General features: G+C 44.8%; 1 protein-coding gene across 2 annotated transcripts in view; it reads right to left on the bottom strand.

Moving 5' to 3' along the window:
* Positions 1–20507, bottom strand: part of SRBD1 (S1 RNA binding domain 1) — an 855271-nt gene that overhangs the window by 7444 nt on the left and 827320 nt on the right. The window lies entirely within an intron of this gene.

The following is a 20507-nucleotide window of genomic DNA, read 5'->3' as shown; positions in this document are numbered from 1 at the left end:
CCAGCTCAGGGAGTGCTATCACATGGCTCTCCCTGCTCAGACCCTCATGGCTCTCCCGCCCTGAACATGATTGAAGTCAACAACATCAAACTACATTAAATATTTGTGTATTTGGGCAGCCATGTGTGCGGGGCGCAGGGATGCTTTGGCTGTCTGACTCAAGCTCTCTCTGAGATCTCAGGACCTTCCAACACTAGGGAGACAACGCACGACTGTGCAGTGCAGCATACAACCAGGCCAGTAAGCCACCTGCTCCACAACCTTCTCAGAAGACCAGTGGAAGCCCAGCCTGCTGCATGAGAGAAGGCTCAAGGAGGAAGCTGAACTTAGGCCAGGGGCCTGAATCACCAGCAAGAGGCCTGTCTGTCAGTTACAAAAGTCAAACCGACTACCACTCTCCCCAGTCACAAGGCACTTCTGGTGGCACAGTCAGGTAAGTCCAGCAGTATATAGCTCACTCATGATGAGTCAAGGGGGTGATATCTTCATCTGTGGGGGCGGGTCACCCACTCATCTCTGCAGCATGTGCATTAACCCACTCGCTTCCAGTATAATATATTGTCCTGACAACCAGAGGCATGCCATTTTTGGCTATTTTCAGACGCAAAATCCAATAGCAATTTCTTGTCAGGCTATGCATATGCCTCAGTCCCCTGCACACTTCCTCATGAGAGGGCGTGTAGATAATGTACATCTCCTGATCTGGTATCACAGCCTTATATAACCCAGCCGTCTGTTTTTGCTAAAATAGAAAGTGTCTAGTATCATAATATTAAAAATAAAAACCTCTTTAGAGAAACAGTGCAAAAGAAAATAAAGAGACCACTTCCTCCCCTGGAATTAAAGAAAGCATCTCACTTGGACCTTAGAGTTCATCATTAATGACCGTAAATGGTATGTCTTAATTATGATGAATGATATTCAGCAACCTCCAGCTCCATGCAGCTGAAAAAGCCAAGCCGTCAGCATCCCATGAAATCCCATGAAATATAATATAGTCCTCCTCGGATGCAGTGCACTAAAGTTGCAGCAATTGCATTACACCTAGCAATGTACAGCAAGAAATCCAAGTGCGAGTACAGGCAGACATGCTAATGTGACTGTCAAAAGGAAACCACTATATATTTTCTGAGAAAAACATATATTCAGTAAATACGCTTGAAGAACACTCCTAGCATCATTGCTAAAAAAGCGCAATTTCTCATATTAATCTCTTTTCCCTGTATTATTTGCGTGAAAGTGTCACTGATAGGGCCACATATTTGGCAGTTGAATGTCACTCATAGTACAGTACACTGAAACCATAGAAATCTCACACATAAGTAATCCGTAAACTTGGCAGCTATGCTACTGTTGGGCACTGCACTTTACAAACTAACAGAAAGGCTGAAAATGTGTAACCCGTCTGCTTTGAAGCACAAGGAGTGAAGGGCTTTGATAAGGGAAAGGAAGTCACTCTTTCAATTCAACAGGTTTACTCATACCACCACCAAGTTCATCCGAGCCCTCAGCTCCACTGGATCATGGACTGTAGAACTGCATCCTGCCTTGGGGTGCAGGAGAGGTGTATTGACACACGTGGGTTAGTGTGTAGTGGCATGGTGAAGAGGAGTCTTCTGCTGGTACCACTGATCCTATAATGTCCATATGTTGCCTGTTCAGACTGTGGGTACAGCAGAAACTTGGATGCCACAGGGTCCTTCCACACAACCAAGGTGACCATGGAGTGCACCCTTCGGGCCTTTCTGGTCCAATATATTTCAATGCACAACACTTAAAGAAGTCTTTGGCAGTAGGTTTTGTATTCCAGGTCCCATCGCCGTTCTGAATACCTTACACTGCTAGGAGGGGGAGACGGGCAGTAAATACATATTAAAGTAATCTACCTTTAAAATAAGAGCAGTATAATTCCCCCCCGGAGTTTTAGTATTTCTATGGCCCTTACCTTACCTTTCCCCTTCAGATCCGTTAGTTCTGAGAAGTTTTTAACGTTCCTGGTAATAGATTTTCTGATTTACCAAGGCTAAAAGAAGGGTGGGTCTGGATTTAAGCCAGATGTAAAGAATTACGAGAACAAGATGTATGTGATACCTCTTTTCTAATCACTTAGCAGCATTAAGAACACCCCCAGGAGGTAGGGTAATTCAGAATCTTACATTTTGACCAAAAATTTATGTACTAATTTCCAGTAGAATCATCCTCTATGCTTGTGCCAGAGCCCTCTCAGAAGTGCTTAGTAAAAGAATGCGCATGGAAACATTTAGGACCCTGGTATGCTTTGAATAGTGGTACGCACCCGAAGATTGCAGTAGCTTCGTCTTGGAGTTGATAGCACGATCTCACGGGCAAAAAATAGCATGGTTTACTGCTAGATAATGTTTTGCAGTTGAGAGAGCGCAATTTGAATGAAAAGTATATCTGTACCATATTTACAAGCATATCGCATAAAGTTAGAACTTGTAACGTGAAGTTAGCACTTGTAGCGTAAAGTTAGCCGATGTAACCAATGTAATAGGAAATGTACTTGTATTTACACTAGAATGCATTAGTATTAGAAAGGCCCGTATACATATAGGTTGGGCTAATATAGAAATGTGTAGAAATGCTTAAGAACAGTAGAACGTGCTGAATAGATGTACGTGTGTAATTATAAAGCGGAGAAAGAAAATGAAATGCAAAGTGAAGAAATGTGCAGACTATATAGCACTGTGTAAGAAACGAGAGTATAACGTTGTATCTTATGTAATATAAATTTAAGTATAATCAAATGATTTGCTAATTTGATTATATATATATATGTGTGTTAAAAGTTATACTGTGTAGAAGAGTTGTAGGAATTTTAGAATAGTGTGGTCATGTGTGATTTTAACCTAACTGACCAAGGGTTCGCAAGAGTGTAGTTCACTGCATGTAATTTAGTGGGCTCACAGGAATAGGGGATAGCTTTGATCTGAACGTGCGAGCCAAGAGTCAAAGGTCTTGTTAAATTTAAGGTGACAATGCTGGACGAAGTTTATGGCCCAAAATGAGATAAGAGACGCTTGGAATTTGGGGTCTTGTTTTAAGTGACTGTTCACAGGACTAAACGAGGTTATAATCACAACTGTAATGAATAGAGTTCTGTTGAGGTGATAGACTTTGCTCTGAAAGTGTCAACTGGAATGTCATGAGGTTACCAGCACGAAGATGAAGATGGCGCCTAAGAAGCAAGGTCAACTTAACGGACGACGCGAAGAGACGAAGCTATGGAAAGAACTAGAATGAGATCATGTGAAATGTGTACGTGGTGGGCGTCAAAGGGGCGTTCCACCTATACGGTGATTGTGTATTTAGGGACAGCACCCAGGGGAGAGGTTAGCTCAGAGCAGATGGCCTGAAGACAAAGCGCAGAGCAGAGGGAAGAGAGCAGTAGGCCGAGGACCCTTAGAGAGCGGATGGGTAGGCAGAAAGGGTACTGCTTCTCGACATAGGTTTCCATCAGAGACTAAGAGAGTTTGAACTTCTTTTGGAAGTCAAACTGCTGACACCTTTTTAGGTAAAAGGACTTGCTAGTAGGGATGTCATCTAGCATAGAGTAGGGACAGATTTAACTTGTTTATTCTCTTTCTGTAAATGACGCATCAGATTCAATTTGTGTCTATGCTTTTCAATTTGCTGATTCTGGAATTGATTTTAATCGTATTCTTTTGTAGATTGAGATTCTTTAGGGAATTTATGTTCCTTTTAGTTCCTGTATACTTGTTGAATCTTATCCTGAGAGGATTGTATATGCAGTTGATTCTGATTTTATATTAAACTTTTAAACTTTATCAGTCGTAAGTGGTTCTTCAGAGTTGCGTCAGTCTATGGGGTTGATTTAACTCATGTGGGGTTTGCCTTTTACTCAATGACAGATAATAATCGATCCAAAATTGAATGAATGAGATAGGTATCTAAGTGATCAGGAAAGGTATCCAAATCTCATTCCCCGCAGTTGGTAGCAGAGAAAGATGGTTTTCTTCTTGAGGAAGGCAACCTAGGTCAGGTTTAGATTACCCCAAGGTCCCTAGTCATCGACGACCAGAAGAAGAATCCCTGCCGAAGAAGGTGCTGACGGTGCGAGAGAAAAGCAGCAGAGTCGGTCGAGAGTGAGTATAAGGGTCATGCGTTGCCAGATTGCGGTGTTTTGTGTTGTACTTGTGTTGTAATGTCAAGCGGAGTTGAATGCCTGTAGTGTGATTGAGGGAAGGTTGTGAGCGCGCGCAACCGGATAAAATCTTAAGTCCAGAGAAGGGCTTAAGTGGTTCGGGTGTATCGAACACCCAGAGTAATTGTCTACCATTGTAAAGGGGGTCATGAGGTACCATTGATCGCCCGCAGGAGCGATGATAGGGGGAACGTTTCAGTGAGTGTATGAGTAACGGACGCTGGTCGTACGATTACTGTGTGTAAGTAACCTATCAGTTAAGGCGAGCGTCCGAAGTGAGAGGAAGACGTTTCGCCAGTTGAGGTGACAATTACAGTTAGACTGTGGACGTACAGTCAAGAAAAGTGATCGCTTGGACGGAAGTAGTCATTTTTCGGTGTGTGAATGAGACGCATGCAAGACCGCGAGACGAGCTGAGAAAGGAGGGGAACTGCTGCAGAGGGGACGAGTGACGTCAGCGTAGAGCCGCGCTGGGATTGGCCGGTCAGCGTAGAACCACGCTGGGATAGGCTGGTTAGCAAAGAACCGCGCAGGGATTGGTGGTTTGTCATCGGGAAGTAAATAAGGAAGAGAATTAAGGAAAATCGTAGATTCTTGAAAAATGAAGTGTTTTAAGCGTTTAAGGGCGATCTTTAAGAGAGATAGAGGAAACTTGTATGCAGGGGAAGAAGCCCCACCAGAAGGCACACCAGCTTATTATATGGCTGTGAATGTAGGCTTACACTCAATACTATGGATCTCCGAGTGGAGTAAGCTAACAGAAGGAAATGAGGAACTGACGTTCCCGAGATACGGGACGTTTAGGGTAGAAGCATTGAACCAACTGAAAGCGGTAATGCTCGCAACGAGACCTCTACCGAGGCCAACACAGTTCGAAGCCCTCAATGCATGGTTCAGAGCGGCACACGATAAGAGCTTGAATAGACGCCAAGAAAGAGTGAGACGATCGGTAAAAGCAGTGCAGGATGCTAAATCGGACGATGAAGCTAAAAAATGGAGGGTGCAAAAGATAGAAGCAGACAAACTGTACCCAATGTTAGAGGCTACGGGAGAAAAGAAGCCTCTAGAAGAAGATGAGGATAGCGAGCCGGATGAGGATCTGATAGAGAGGCTATTATTAGATAGACCACCTCCTTACAACAGAGAAGCCGAAAGTCCCGAACTACAGCAAGGGGACGGGGCTAGGTGGGGGGAATATAAACCGCTCCCCACATCAGAGTGGGACCCCAAGAAAGGTGAGGAAGTACCTCAATCTAGTCCCGTACAGAGAGTGGTAGGAAGATTCGTGGTCCAGAAGGTGCCAGAAACGGAGCATGCAAGGTCGTATCAACTGCCCGATGCTCTACAAGTACCTGTTACCATAGGTCCTATAGTGTCAATCTACAACCCAGAGGGAGCCCAGCAGGAGGAACAGGCACGGTGGGACAGGGAAAGGGCAGAGATGGAAAGTAGGAATAATACGATCAATTCCCAAAGGCAGTTGCTAGGACCAAAGAGTCGGAGTACCCCATTGGATTCAGCAACGGGTCCCTGGATAGAACAGGGGGGTCAGAGAGGACAGATGGATCTGAGGGGACCGAAACCGAAATCCTTTAAGGAATTAAGGGAGTACTTGAAAGAATGGGATGCTGCCGTAGAGACTCAGAATAAAAGAATAGAAACAGAAGCAGAATGGAGAGATCAGGATAACAGGATCCTCTCTCACTGCGGAGCTGGCGAAAGCAGTCCGGAGTGGGAGGGAGGGAGTCAAGGAAGCAAAGGAGATACTTGCCATACCACCAGTGGCAATAGACAAATGTGTGAAGACAAGAGTATAGGGTGTGGGGGAGTGCCTCGCCTCATCCTTAGTGAGGGAGAACGAAAGACGCAGGAATACCGAGATAGTTTCAGGTGCACTCACCATGCCCCGGGCGAAAACGTGCGACATTGGAATCACGAGAATATAGGGAGTCGTGAAGGGTCTCGCCATACATCCGGTGATCACGGACGGGATCGCGGAAACATGGAGGGCCGTGAAGGATCTTATCGTTTACTGAGCGACACCAGACAGCAAGGGAGTTGCAGTGATATAGAACAGAACGGAGGATCCTATCTCGCATCAAAAGAGACAGAACCGAAAAGACAGGATGCAGTAATGGGGAATAGATCATTGTTCCACCATACCCCAAGGGAAGATGAGAAAGCTTGGGATCTAGAGAGGTGGGAACAAAGAGAAGCAAGAAGGACGCCTCATAACTCACCTGTGCCCAGACGTAGGACTCGTAGTGGGGGTGAGAGGGATATAAAAGAACCACCTAGGAGTGAAGTACTGAGAGCTGAGATAAAAGCGAAACGGCTCGATGTAATGAGTTTAAAATCAGATTTGAATGAAATAATAGACGGCACATTGCCAATGGAAAGGATAGAGCTGTATGAACCGGATGAAATACTGTTTATGTCTAAGGACGTTACTCGGAAAGCGAGGTCAGTTCATGAAAAATTATCTGAGTTGGCAGACAGATATATGATAGACCTATCACGAACTAAAGCTTTACAGGGTAACCATAGGCTAAATTGCACGGATCAGGATCTAGATGAGCGTAGGACGATTGGGCTGAAAATACACATATAGGAACTGATCCTGAGTATCAGATTGTGGAGGAATTTGGATAAATGGGAGGAAAGATGGTCCAAGAGGGGATCCGTCAGAAGGAGTACACTTACGAGGTCCCCAGATGGAGAGCTAATGCGAATGGAAGCTTTCCCTTTGCGAGAAATCGCGAACGGAAGCTACGTGCATGTGCCCTGGAGTAGGGGGGATTTAGCGGCATTTACCAATTCCTTTCCAAAGCTAAGGGAGAATCCCGTCGAGTGGTACAAACAGGTAGAGAGGTTCGTGAAGATCTCTAAGGTGCTGTGGGTCGACTTGAACACCCTGTTTGACATTGTAGTACCCGGAGATTTGTGGACGGCATGTAAACTTAATGTCGAATGGCCCATTTGTGAACCCGAGAGGGATCCCCGGACAAATGGACCATCAGAGAGAGTCATGGAAAAGTACGAGAGGGTAATTGCATGGTTAAAAGAGAAGGTGCCGTTGCAGGACATAGACTGGGTTAAGATAGATCGAACAACTCAGGAACCTAAAGAGACCGTTCACGAGTTCTATGAGAGATTGCTGAAAGCGTTCAAACAGTACAGTGGATTGGACGTGATGGATCCCAAAGACATAGGACAGTTTGTGTCGAAGTTTGTCCTAGGATTGCGACCAGACATAAGCTTAATGATTCAACAGCATTTGATCTGTTGGCAAAACAAACCTTTAGATGAGATCCTGAGGTATGCGAGGTACTGTAGCGATGAAATAGATTCAAAAGCAAAGAAACTTAAGGAGAAGCTGATGCTGGTGCAGATGCAATCAGCTGGAAAGGGTGGACAGCGACAACAGGGAACAGGAACACTAGGAAAGAAACAGAATAATCAAAGCAGAGATGAGGAGGAAAGACCGAGACCGAGGATAGATATCGCGACACTGAAAAAGACAACGAGGTGCCATCAGTGTAACGAGGTGGGACACTGGAGACGCGAGTGTCCCTATAATGTCGAGATGGGGGAATTAGAACAGGAGGAGGATGAGGTTCAGAACAGCATGGTAAAGGGAACAGTGGTTCCGAAGGGGAAGTTTATCAAAGGGGGGACTCAGACTCCTCGAGCCCAGTTCCCTCAACCGCCTCGAATTGCAAATGGAGGGAAAACCTATAGACAACTGCCACTGTTCGTAGGAGGAGAAGAATGCTACTACGTTGATCCTCTTACGGGACAACGAGTGAATAGAGAAGAGGACTGTACTCTAGGAGCAGCCCTGGAGGTAGACCAGAGAGGACCATACGTGGAAGCTGAAGTAGCTGGATGTCCTACGGCCTTTTTGGTGGATACGGGGGCCACTCGATCCACTTTGAGATCGGCGGTAGTCCCAGGTCTGCCAATGTCAGGAGAAACGATCCAGGTGGTAGGAGTCGCAAATAGGAGAATGACGAATCCTCTGACCGAACCGGTATCAGTGAAGATAGGGAATTACAGTGATGAACATCAGTTTGTGATTTGTGATTCTAGCCCTGTGTGTCTGCTAGGAAGAGATCTGTTGTGTAAACTAAACTGCACAATATATTGCACACCTGAAGGAGTAGAAGTGCAGACTAACGATGATGATGCCGATTTTAAGGTTGTAAACTCGCAGGGATGCGTGGAACTATATCCTACCTTAACGGTGGAGGAGCTTCCACAGGACTTGAAGGAGACTGTGTCAGCTGAGGTGTGGGATTTTACTGGAGAAGAAATAGGACTGATCAAAGGAGTTGAACCGGTAAGGATCATGGTAAAGCCTAATGCCGAGTATCCCAGAACACCACAATATAAGTTGACACTGGAGACGATTGCAGGAATAAAGCCTGTGATCGAATCCATGATTAAACAGGGAATACTGAAGGAGATCGTGGGAAGCCCATGTAACTCCCCGATTATGGGTTTGCAGAAGCCTAGTGGAAAATACAGAATAGTGCAGGACCTTCGAAAGATTAATAATATCGTTGTTTCATGTTGTCCAGTGGTACCGAATCCATCAGTGATATTGTTTCAGATACTGTTCTAAGCTGAATGGTTCACAGTGATAGACTTGTGCCAGGCTTTCTTTTCGATTCCTTTAGATGAGGAGAGCCAGTATCTGTTTGCTTTTAAGCTGGAAAATCGCGTTTTAACATGGTGTCGTATTCCCCAGGGGTATACAGAAAGCCCATCGATTTTTAACCAGCTGTTGAAGAAAAATCTTGAAAGTCTAGTGCTGCCCATGAACTCGGTTCTGGTCCAGTACATAGACGACCTACTTGTGGCGTCAGAAACTGAGGAAGCTTGCAAAACAGACACCATCACCCTATTAAATCACTTGGCCGAGAACGGACACAAGGTGTCTCCAAGTAAATTGCAGTATTGTCTGACCGAAGTGCAATACTTGGGCCACAGGATTGAAAAGGGAAAACGGAAGGTGTCTCCAGACAGAATAGAGGCGATCATGAAAATGAATGCGCCTAAAACACAAAGAGAAGTTAGGATGTTTCTAGGTATGGTCGGTTATTGTTGGCAGTGGATAGCCAACTTTTCACTGAAGGCAAAACCTTTACAAAAACTGACGCACAAGGGGGTGAGTGATCCGGTACCATGGGACAAAGATTGTTTGATGGCATTTTTGCAGCTGAGGGAAGACTTGTGTCGTGCCCCGGCTTTGGGAATGCCTGACTATGAAAAACCATTCTTGCTTTACTGCTGCGAGAGAGAAGGTTGCGCTTTAGCAGTTTTGGCCCAGATACACGGAAATGCCCGTAGACCAGTTGCATATTTTTCGGCTACCTTAGATCCAGTAGCCGCAGCGTTGCCCGGATGTCTTAAATCCGTTGCTGCAACGGGTGTCAGCATTGAAAGGTGTGAAAATGTGGTTATGGGACATCAGTTAGTGGTGTACGTGCCGCATTCTGTGGAATTGTTAATGACCAGGACCAAGACTCAGCATCTGACGAATAGCAGGCTCACACGCTACGAGCAAGTCATATTGGCTGCTGAGAATGTGACCCTAAAGAGATGCTCTGTTTTGAATCCTGCTACTTTGATGCCACTTCCAAATGATATTGATGATGAAATTTGTACAGATCATGACTGCCTTGATGTGACTGAACTATGCACCAAACCGAGACCAGATATCGTAGATGAGCCATTGACTGACCCCGATGAAATTTTCTTTGTTGATGGTTCATGCGTAAGAGACGATATCGGTCAGCTGAGAGCAGCATATGCAGTTTGTACAATTACCGGAGTAGTGGAAGCCGCCTGCCTGGAAGGAGTACATTCCGCTCAGGTAGCTGAAATCATTGCTTTGACCCGTGCCTGTTTGGCAGGCAACAAAATTCGAGTTACCATATACACCGATAGCCAGTATGGTTTCGGGGTAGTTCATGACTATGGGCAGTTGTGGTCTCAAAGAGGTTACATGACCTCCTCGGGTTCTCCTATTAGGAATGGAGAATTCGTGAGATTATTGTTAGAAGCATTACAAGGTCCAACAGCTATTGCGGTTGTCAAATGTGCCGCGCACACAAAAAATACAGATTTTGTATCGCAAGGTAACCGATACGCAGATGAGGTCGCACGTTACTGTGCGGAACAGGGGTATTCTCTCACCAAGGTAGAAGTGGGGGGAATACAGGAAAGAACTGATTTGACTATGTTGTTAGACACTGTAGATACGTGGGATGAATTGAAGTGTGTCCAGGAGAATGCGCCAGATGTTGAGAAGAAAGCATGGGAAACAGCTGGGTGTACCAAAAGTGAAATGAATTTTTGGATTTCTGCAGATGGGAGAGCAGTTTTACCAAACGAACTTGTTAGTCCAATGGCAAGGAGATTGCATGGACCAGCACACATAGGTAGAGATGCCATGGTGAGAGTATTCAGACAAACGTGGTATAATCCGAAGTTTAGAGTAGCGGCAGAAGCAGTATGTCAGCGTTGTGCGATCTGTCAGCAACTAAACGTAGGGAAAAGAACCCCAGTCACATTGAGTCACATAGGGAGGTCTGGGGGGCCTTTCAATAGGATGCAGCTGGATTTTATTGAAATGCCTAAGTGCAATCGACTCAGATACGTCTTAGTGATTGTCTGTATATTTTCCAGATGGGTTGAAGCTTATCCTACACGTAGGTGCGATACACTTACAGTAGCAAAATTGTTGCTTAGAGAGTTGATACCGAGGTTTGGGGTGCCAGCCTCTTTGGAATCGGACAGAGGAACTCATTTCAACAGTGAAATAGTGAAGATGTTATGTTCAGCCTTGAGCATAGACCAGAAGCTCCATTGTAGTTATCAACCAGAAGCTTCGGGGATTGTAGAACAAATCAACAGCACAATAAAGTCCAGACTTGCCAAAGTTTGTTCATCGACATCCCTGAGTTGGCCTGATGCACTTCCATTGGTTCTTATGAGCATACGTAGCACACCAGATAGAAGAACAGGTCTCTCTCCACACGAGGTGCTAATGGGGAGAGCTATGAGACTGCCATCGGTTCCGACTGCAGCATTGTTGAACATCACAGACGATTTGATCTTGGACTACTGCAAGGGACTATCTGATGCCATTCATTCTGTGTCCCTCCAGGTCCAGGCTGCAGAGGTTCCATCAGCTCAAGACCTGTGCCATGACCTGTGTCCAGGGGACTGGGTCCTGGTGAAGAAGCATGTCAGGAAGAACTGTCTAGACGTGCGCTGGCGTGGACCATTTCAAGTCATACTAGTTACGAACACTGCAGTAAAGTGTGGAGGCTTGCCCAACTGGATACACGCCTCACACACCCGAAGAGTTCCAGCATCTCTGGAAGAAACAGCTCCTCTCTCGGATGAAAATCCAGCAGAAAGCGGAGAAGCCACAGAGAGGGAGAGTCAAGCTGTAGAGGTGATTGAAGAGGCTGAGCCTGTGTCGGAACGGGCTGATGACGGTCAAGACACCAGTGAAACCGAAGTTCCCACAGAAGAAGAAAGTAGCTGGGAATTCGAGTCAGACACCGAACAAGCTGCAAGTGATCAAGAGACGAGTCCAAGAACAAGGAGCAGGAGGACAAGGAATGGAGAAGCTAGTTGGCCGGAAAGAAGGAGAAGGTCAACCTTGAGAGCAAATCCAGAGAGCACCCTTGTCCCGATCTCTGAAGATCCAGATCTAGACGAAGAAGCTACGGATTCAGGCTCTGAGAGTCCGAGAAGATCAAGAAGGGTACGTATGCCCTGCAGAAGATACGCCACCCCAGTGTGGACTTATCTAGCAGATGTCTTGGGGACAGAGATCTGGGAGAGTGAGAGAAGTGCAAGTGATCAATCTCAATCCGATTGTGGCAGTGGAGATATGGATGTTGACGCCTGGAATCGAGACTGAGGGGTTACTGACTTTCACACTTCCCATTCCCCTTTACCTAAGTCGGATCAAAGACCTAGTGCTAAATCGATTAGAGTTTCCGACTTTTGGGCATCAAATACCAGCACAAGAAGAAAAAGTCATTTGTTTGGAACTATTGGAACATGTTATTAAAGCTGCAGGTACGAGAATCATTGTAGATGCATAAAGACTTTTGTGTTTAAGCTATAAAGAAGAAGATAACCTAGCGCCGAGTGGAAAGAAGAATAAAATTAGGGATTACATTTAGAGGACGGAGAAGGGTTAGGGTTGTCTGTTGCTGAAGATAAAAAGACATTGTTATGAAAAAAGAGACTTTTTGTTGATTAAGAGCGCTTCACAGACTGAGAAATCAAAACAAAGAAAATAAAGATCTGAAGAAGAAAACTTTTCCACGAGAAAGAAGGAGCTACGCTGTTTGATAACATGGAGAATGGCAACCCAAACCGAAAAGCCAAATACATAATAGGTACACTAATAGCAGTAGTAATTTTTCTCATTATTACAGTAGTTACCATATCATACATAGTAGGACATACAAGCGTAAAGGAGACAACAGATGTAAAGCCTGTAACGACTTTGAAACCTGCTCTTGTTGGGAAGAAGGAGGAGAGCAATGTAATCCGTGAAAAGGCGTTACTGGCAAATGAAGCTCGTAGGTTACACATAGACGAGTCACAGGGAAATTTTAGATCAAACGCATATGCCAAACTATTGTACGAGTATATCGATGCCATGGAGGCCAAAGATTGTTATGTTTGTATGCAATTGCCGGCTTCTGTAGATGAAGGCATCAGATATCATCATCTCCCACTGACATATGGGATAACATGTAGTTTATTGCTTAGTATATTTTATGGTAGAGAAGGGTTCGAGTACTACTTTTCAAATTATGATTCGGTACTGCCTGAAGTCCCGAATTATAAACAAATGAATAAGTGAGACTACTACAAAAAGGAAGATAGATTGGCAAAATTCTTTCTTCCTTGGGATACATTAGATACTTCATATGCACGCAGAAATAATCTGACTTGCAAAGTGTCAGAGGTAGAGAAGAAATTCATTGGACAAGTAGATGACAGGTATAGGAGGCAGAAGATTCTAAAGATGTCAGGACAGTGGAAAACAGATTGGACCGAAGAAGAAAAAGCACACAAAAGGAAAGGTAGCAATGGTCCAATAGCTTTGGATAGAACGCAGAAAGGAAAGTTATGTTTAACTCGAAGCAAGACATATTATGAGAGTGCATTTGTAGGTGAAGTTAATTGCGAACATGCTTTTAGGTTAGAGTACTATACGAAGGATTTTATGAAAGAGATGCAAGCGATTCCTAATGTATATTTTGTATGTGGAAGAAATGCCTATGTAAAATTGCCTGACAATTGGTATGGTTCGTGTTATTTGGCAATTGTCTTCCCCAAAATATATCATGCGAAAGATTTAGAGATTATAGAAGGAAAGGCTTCGATAAGAGCGAAAAGGGAAGTAGGAGATGCTGAAGTAGTTGGAGACATATTTGGAGCAATGTTTCCTATTTTAGGTCTGGTACTTAACGATGTTAAGATCAGGAGACTAGCTACAGTTGTGGATAGATTGTCTGCAAGTACTGCAAGGTCATTGATGCTAGTAGAAGGAGAGATGCAGTCGATTAGAGCAATGGTTCTTCAGAACCGTCTTGCTTTAGATGTTCTGCTAGCAAAAGAGGGCGGAGTCTGCAAGGCTTTGAAGGTCCAAGAATGTTGTACTTACATTCCAGACAATTCAAAACCACTTGAGAAAGTCATACATAACATTACAGAGATACATCAAGAAATCGAAGATTTAACAAAAATAAAAGTTTGGGAAAAAGTAGGTCATGGAATGGGAAAGGTTGGAAGTTGGTTTGCCAACCTTGGTAAAAGTGTTGTGTGGTATATATTGAAAACTGTCTTAATAATATTGATTTGCATAATCATATTGTTGGGGTTAGTGAAACTGTACAAATGGTATAGGACGAACCGGTTACAAAGGTCCATGAGAGAGCAAGAGAGGAGATTAGCTGCTTTACAAGATCAGCAGTATAAAAGTTTGAGAGCTCTCGAGACGATAAAAAGAGGGAGCCTTGTAACTAGTTCTGTGTAAAGTAACATTCAAATTGAGGTGTTAGTGATGACCCCTAGAGGTCATCAAAGGGGGGAACTGAGAGAGCGCAATTTGAATGAAAAGTATATCTGTACCATATTTACAAGCATATCGCATAAAGTTAGAACTTGTAACGTGAAGTTAGCACTTGTAGCGTAAAGTTAGCCGATGTAACCAATGTAATAGGAAATGTACTTGTATTTACACTAGAATGCATTAGTATTAGAAAGGCCCGTATACATATAGGTTGGGCTAATATAGAAATGTGTAGAAATGCTTAAGAACAGTAGAACGTGCTGAATAGATGTACGTATGTAATTATAAAGCGGAGAAAGAAAATGAAATGCAAAGTGAAGAAATGTGCAGACTATATAGCACTGTGTAAGAAACGAGAGTATAACGTTGTATCTTATGTAATATAAATTTAAGTATAATCAAATGATTTGCTAATTTGATTATATATATATATATGTGTGTTAAAAGTTATACTGTGTAGAAGAGTTGTAGGAATTTTAGAATAGTGTGGTCATGTGTGATTTTAACCTAACTGACCAAGGGTTCGCAAGAGTGTAGTTCACTGCATGTAATTTAGTGGGCTCACAGGAATAGGGGATAGCTTTGATCTGAACGTGCGAGCCAAGAGTCAAAGGTCTTGTTAAATTTAAGGTGACAATGCTGGACGAAGTTTATGGCCCAAAATGAGATAAGAGACGTTTGGAATTTGGGGTCTTGTTTTAAGTGACTGTTCACAGGACTAAACGAGGTTATAATCACAACTGTAATGAATAGAGTTCTGTTGAGGTGATAGACTTTGCTCTGAAAGTGTCAACTGGAATGTCATGAGGTTACCAGCACGAAGATGAAGATGGCGCCTAAGAAGCAAGGTCAACTTAACGGACGACGCGAAGAGACGAAGCTATGGAAAGAACTAGAATGAGATCATGTGAAATGTGTACGTGGTGGGCGTCAAAGGGGCGTTCCACCTATACGGTGATTGTGTATTTAGGGACAGCACCCAGGGGAGAGGTTAGCTCAGAGCAGATGGCCTGAAGACAAAGCGCAGAGCAGAGGGAAGAGAGCAGTAGGCCGAGGACCCTTAGAGAGCGGATGGGTAGGCAGAAAGGGTACTGCTTCTCGACATAGGTTTCCATCAGAGACTAAGAGAGTTTGAACTTCTTTTGGAAGTCAAACTGCTGACACCTTTTTAGGTAAAAGGACTTGCTAGTAGGGATGTCATCTAGCATAGAGTAGGGACAGATTTAACTTGTTTATTCTCTTTCTGTAAATGACGCATCAGATTCAATTTGTGTCTATGCTTTTCAATTTGCTGATTCTGGAATTGATTTTAATCGTATTCTTTTGTAGATTGAGATTCTTTAGGGAATTTATGTTCCTTTTAGTTCCTGTATACTTGTTGAATCTTATCCTGAGAGGATTGTATATGCAGTTGATTCTGATTTTATATTAAACTTTTAAACTTTATCAGTCGTAAGTGGTTCTTCAGAGTTGCGTCAGTCTATGGGGTTGATTTAACTCATGTGGGGTTTGCCTTTTACTCAATGACAGATAATAATCGATCCAAAATTGAATGAATGAGATAGGTATCTAAGTGATCAGGAAAGGTATCCAAATCTCATTCCCCGCAGTTGGTAGCAGAGAAAGATGGTTTTCTTCTTGAGGAAGGCAACCTAGGTCAGGTTTAGATTACCCCAAGGTCCCTAGTCATCGACGACCAGAAGAAGAATCCCTGCCGAAGAAGGTGCTGACGGTGCGAGAGAAAAGCAGCAGAGTCGGTCAAGAGTGAGTATAAGGGTCATGCGTTGCCAGATTGCGGTGTTTTGTGTTGTACTTGTGTTGTAATGTCAAGCGGAGTTGAATGCCTGTAGTGTGATTGAGGGAAGGTTGTGAGCGCGCGCAACCGGATAAAATCTTAAGTCCAGAGAAGGGCTTAAGTGGTTCGGGTGTATCGAACACCCAGAGTAATTGTCTACCATTGTAAAGGGGGTCATGAGGTACCATTGATCGCCCGCAGGACCGATGATAGGGGGAAAGTTTGAGTGAGTGTATGAGTAACGGACGCTGGTCGTACGATTACTGTGTGTAAGTAACCTATCAGTTAAGGCGAGCGTCCGAAGTGAGAGGAAGACGTTTCGCCAGTTGAGGTGACAATTACAGTTAGACTGTGGACGTACAGTCAAGAAAAGTGATCGCTTGGACGGAAGTAGTCATTTTTCGGTGTGTGAATGAGACGCATGCAAGACCGCGAGACGAGCTGAGAAAGGAGGGGAACTGCTGCAGAGGGGACGAGTGACGTCAGCGTAGAGCCGCGCTGGGATTGGCCGGTCAGCGTAGAACCACGCTGGGATAGGCTGGTTAGCAAAGAACCGCGCAGGGATTGGTGGTTTGTCATCGGGAAGTAAATAAGGAAGAGAATTAAGGAAAATCGTAGATTCTTGAAAAATGAAGTGTTTTAAGCGTTTAAGGGCGATCTTTAAGAGAGATAGAGGAAACTTGTATGCAGGGGAAGAAGCCCCACCAGAAGGCACACCAGCTTATTATATGGCTGTGAATGTAGGCTTACACTCAATACTATGGATCTCCGAGTGGAGTAAGCTAACAGAAGGAAATGAGGAACTGACGTTCCCGAGATACGGGACGTTTAGGGTAGAAGCATTGAACCAACTGAAAGCGGTAATGCTCGCAACGAGACCTCTACCGAGGCCAACACAGTTCGAAGCCCTCAATGCATGGTTCAGAGCGGCACACGATAAGAGCTTGAATAGACGCCAAGAAAGAGTGAGACGATCGGTAAAAGCAGTGCAGGATGCTAAATCGGACGATGAAGCTAAAAAATGGAGGGTGCAAAAGATAGAAGCAGACAAACTGTACCCAATGTTAGAGGCTACGGGAGAAAAGAAGCCTCTAGAAGAAGATGAGGATAGCGAGCTGGATGAGGATCTGATAGAGAGGCTATTATTAGATAGACCACCTCCGTACAACAGAGAAGCCGAAAGTCCCGAACTACAGCAAGGGGACGGGGCTAGGTGGGGGGAATATAAACCGCTCCCCACATCAGAGTGGGACCCCAAGAAAGGTGAGGAAGTACCTCAATCTAGTCCCGTACAGAGAGTGGTAGGAAGATTCGTGGTCCAGAAGGTGCCAGAAACGGAGCATGCAAGGTCGTATCAACTGCCCGATGCTCTACAAGTACCTGTTACCATAGGTCCTATAGTGTCAATCTACAACCCAGAGGGAGCCCAGCAGGAGGAACAGGCACGGTGGGACAGGGAAAGGGCAGAGATGGAAAGTAGGAATAATACGATCAATTCCCAAAGGCAGTTGCTAGGACCAAAGAGTCGGAGTACCCCATTGGATTCAGCAACGGGTCCCTGGATAGAACAGGGTGTCAGAGAGGACAGATGGATCTGAGGGGACCGAAACCGAAATCCTTTAAGGAATTAAGGGAGTACTTGAAAGAATGGGATGCTGCCGTAGAGACTCAGAATAAAAGAATAGAAACAGAAGCAGAATGGAGAGATCAGGATAACAGGATCCTCTCTCACTGCGGAGCTGGCGAAAGCAGTCCGGAGTGGGAGGGAGGGAGTCAAGGAAGCAAAGGAGATACTTGCCATACCACCAGTGGCAATAGACAAATGTGTGAAGACAAGAGTATAGGGTGTGGGGGAGTGCCTCGCCTCATCCTTAGTGAGGGAGAACGAAAGACGCAGGAATACCGAGATAGTTTCAGGTGCACTCACCATGCCCCGGGCGAAAACGTGCGACATTGGAATCACGAGAATATAGGGAGTCGTGAAGGGTCTCGCCATACATCCGGTGATCACGGACGGGATCGCGGAAACATGGAGGGCCGTGAAGGATCTTATCGTTTACTGAGCGACACCAGACAGCAAGGGAGTTGCAGTGATATAGAACAGAACGGAGGATCCTATCTCGCATCAAAAGAGACAGAACCGAAAAGACAGGATGCAGTAATGGGGAATAGATCATTGTTCCACCATACCCCAAGGGAAGATGAGAAAGCTTGGGATCTAGAGAGGTGGGAACAAAGAGAAGCAAGAAGGACGCCTCATAACTCACCTGTGCCCAGACGTAGGACTCGTAGTGGGGGTGAGAGGGATATAAAAGAACCACCTAGGAGTGAAGTACTGAGAGCTGAGATAAAAGCGAAACGGCTCGATGTAATGAGTTTAAAATCAGATTTGAATGAAATAATAGACGGCACATTGCCAATGGAAAGGATAGAGCTGTATGAACCGGATGAAATACTGTTTATGTCTAAGGACGTTACTCGGAAAGCGAGGTCAGTTCATGAAAAATTATCTGAGTTGGCAGACAGATATATGATAGACCTATCACGAACTAAAGCTTTACAGGGTAACCATAGGCTAAATTGCACGGATCAGGATCTAGATGAGCGTAGGACGATTGGGCTGAAAATACACATATAGGAACTGATCCTGAGTATCAGATTGTGGAGGAATTTGGATAAATGGGAGGAAAGATGGTCCAAGAGGGGATCCGTCAGAAGGAGTACACTTACGAGGTCCCCAGATGGAGAGCTAATGCGAATGGAAGCTTTCCCTTTGCGAGAAATCGCGAACGGAAGCTACGTGCATGTGCCCTGGAGTAGGGGGGATTTAGCGGCATTTACCAATTCCTTTCCAAAGCTAAGGGAGAATCCCGTCGAGTGGTGCAAACAGGTAGAGAGGTTCGTGAAGATCTCTAAGGTGCTGTGGGTCGACTTGAACACCCTGTTTGACATTGTAGTACCCGGAGATTTGTGGACGGCATGTAAACTTAATGTCGAATGGCCCATTTGTGAACCCGAGAGGGATCCCCGGACAAATGGACCATCAGAGAGAGTCATGGAAAAGTACGAGAGGGTAATTGCATGGTTAAAAGAGAAGGTGCCGTTGCAGGACATAGACTGGGTTAAGATAGATCGAACAACTCAGGAACCTAAAGAGACCGTTCACGAGTTCTATGAGAGATTGCTGAAAGCGTTCAAACAGTACAGTGGATTGGACGTGATGGATCCCAAAGACATAGGACAGTTTGTGTCGAAGTTTGTCCTAGGATTGCGACCAGACATAAGCTTAATGATTCAACAGCATTTGATCTGTTGGCAAAACAAACCTTTAGATGAGATCCTGAGGTATGCGAGGTACTGTAGCGATGAAATAGATTCAAAAGCAAAGAAACTTAAGGAGAAGCTGATGCTGGTGCAGATGCAATCAGCTGGAAAGGGTGGACAGCGACAACAGGGAACAGGAACACTAGGAAAGAAACAGAATAATCAAAGCAGAGATGAGGAGGAAAGACCGAGACCGAGGATAGATATCGCGACACTGAAAAAGACAACGAGGTGCCATCAGTGTAACGAGGTGGGACACTGGAGACGCGAGTGTCCCTATAATGTCGAGATGGGGGAATTAGAACAGGAGGAGGATGAGGTTCAGAACAGCATGGTAAAGGGAACAGTGGTTCCGAAGGGGAAGTTTATCAAAGGGGGGACTCAGACTCCTCGAGCCCAGTTCCCTCAACCGCCTCGAATTGCAAATGGAGGGAAAACCTATAGACAACTGCCACTGTTCGTAGGAGGAGAAGAATGCTACTACGTTGATCCTCTTACGGGACAACGAGTGAATAGAGAAGAGGACTGTACTCTAGGAGCAGCCCTGGAGGTAGACCAGAGAGGACCATACGTGGAAGCTGAAGTAGCTGGATGTCCTACGGCCTTTTTGGTGGATACGGGGGCCACTCGATCCACTTTGAGATCGGCGGTAGTCCCAGGTCTGCCAATGTCAGGAGAAACGATCCAGGTGGTAGGAGTCGCAAATAGGAGAATGACGAATCCTCTGACCGAACCGGTATCAGTGAAGATAGGGAATTACAGTGATGAACATCAGTTTGTGATTTGTGATTCTAGCCCTGTGTGTCTGCTAGGAAGAGATCTGTTGTGTAAACTAAACTGCACAATATATTGCACACCTGAAGGAGTAGAAGTGCAGACTAACGATGATGATGCCGATTTTAAGGTTGTAAACTCGCAGGGATGCGTGGAACTATATCCTACCTTAACGGTGGAGGAGCTTCCACAGGACTTGAAGGAGACTGTGTCAGCTGAGGTGTGGGATTTTACTGGAGAAGAAATAGGACTGATCAAAGGAGTTGAACCGGTAAGGATCATGGTAAAGCCTAATGCCGAGTATCCCA

The sequence above is a fragment of the Lissotriton vulgaris genome, chromosome 6 (assembly GCF_964263255.1).
Source record: "Lissotriton vulgaris chromosome 6, aLisVul1.2, whole genome shotgun sequence".
NCBI classification, from domain to species: Eukaryota; Metazoa; Chordata; class Amphibia; order Caudata; family Salamandridae; genus Lissotriton; species Lissotriton vulgaris.
Note: the sequence above shows the minus strand (reverse complement) of the source record. Positions and strands in the feature narration are given on the sequence as shown.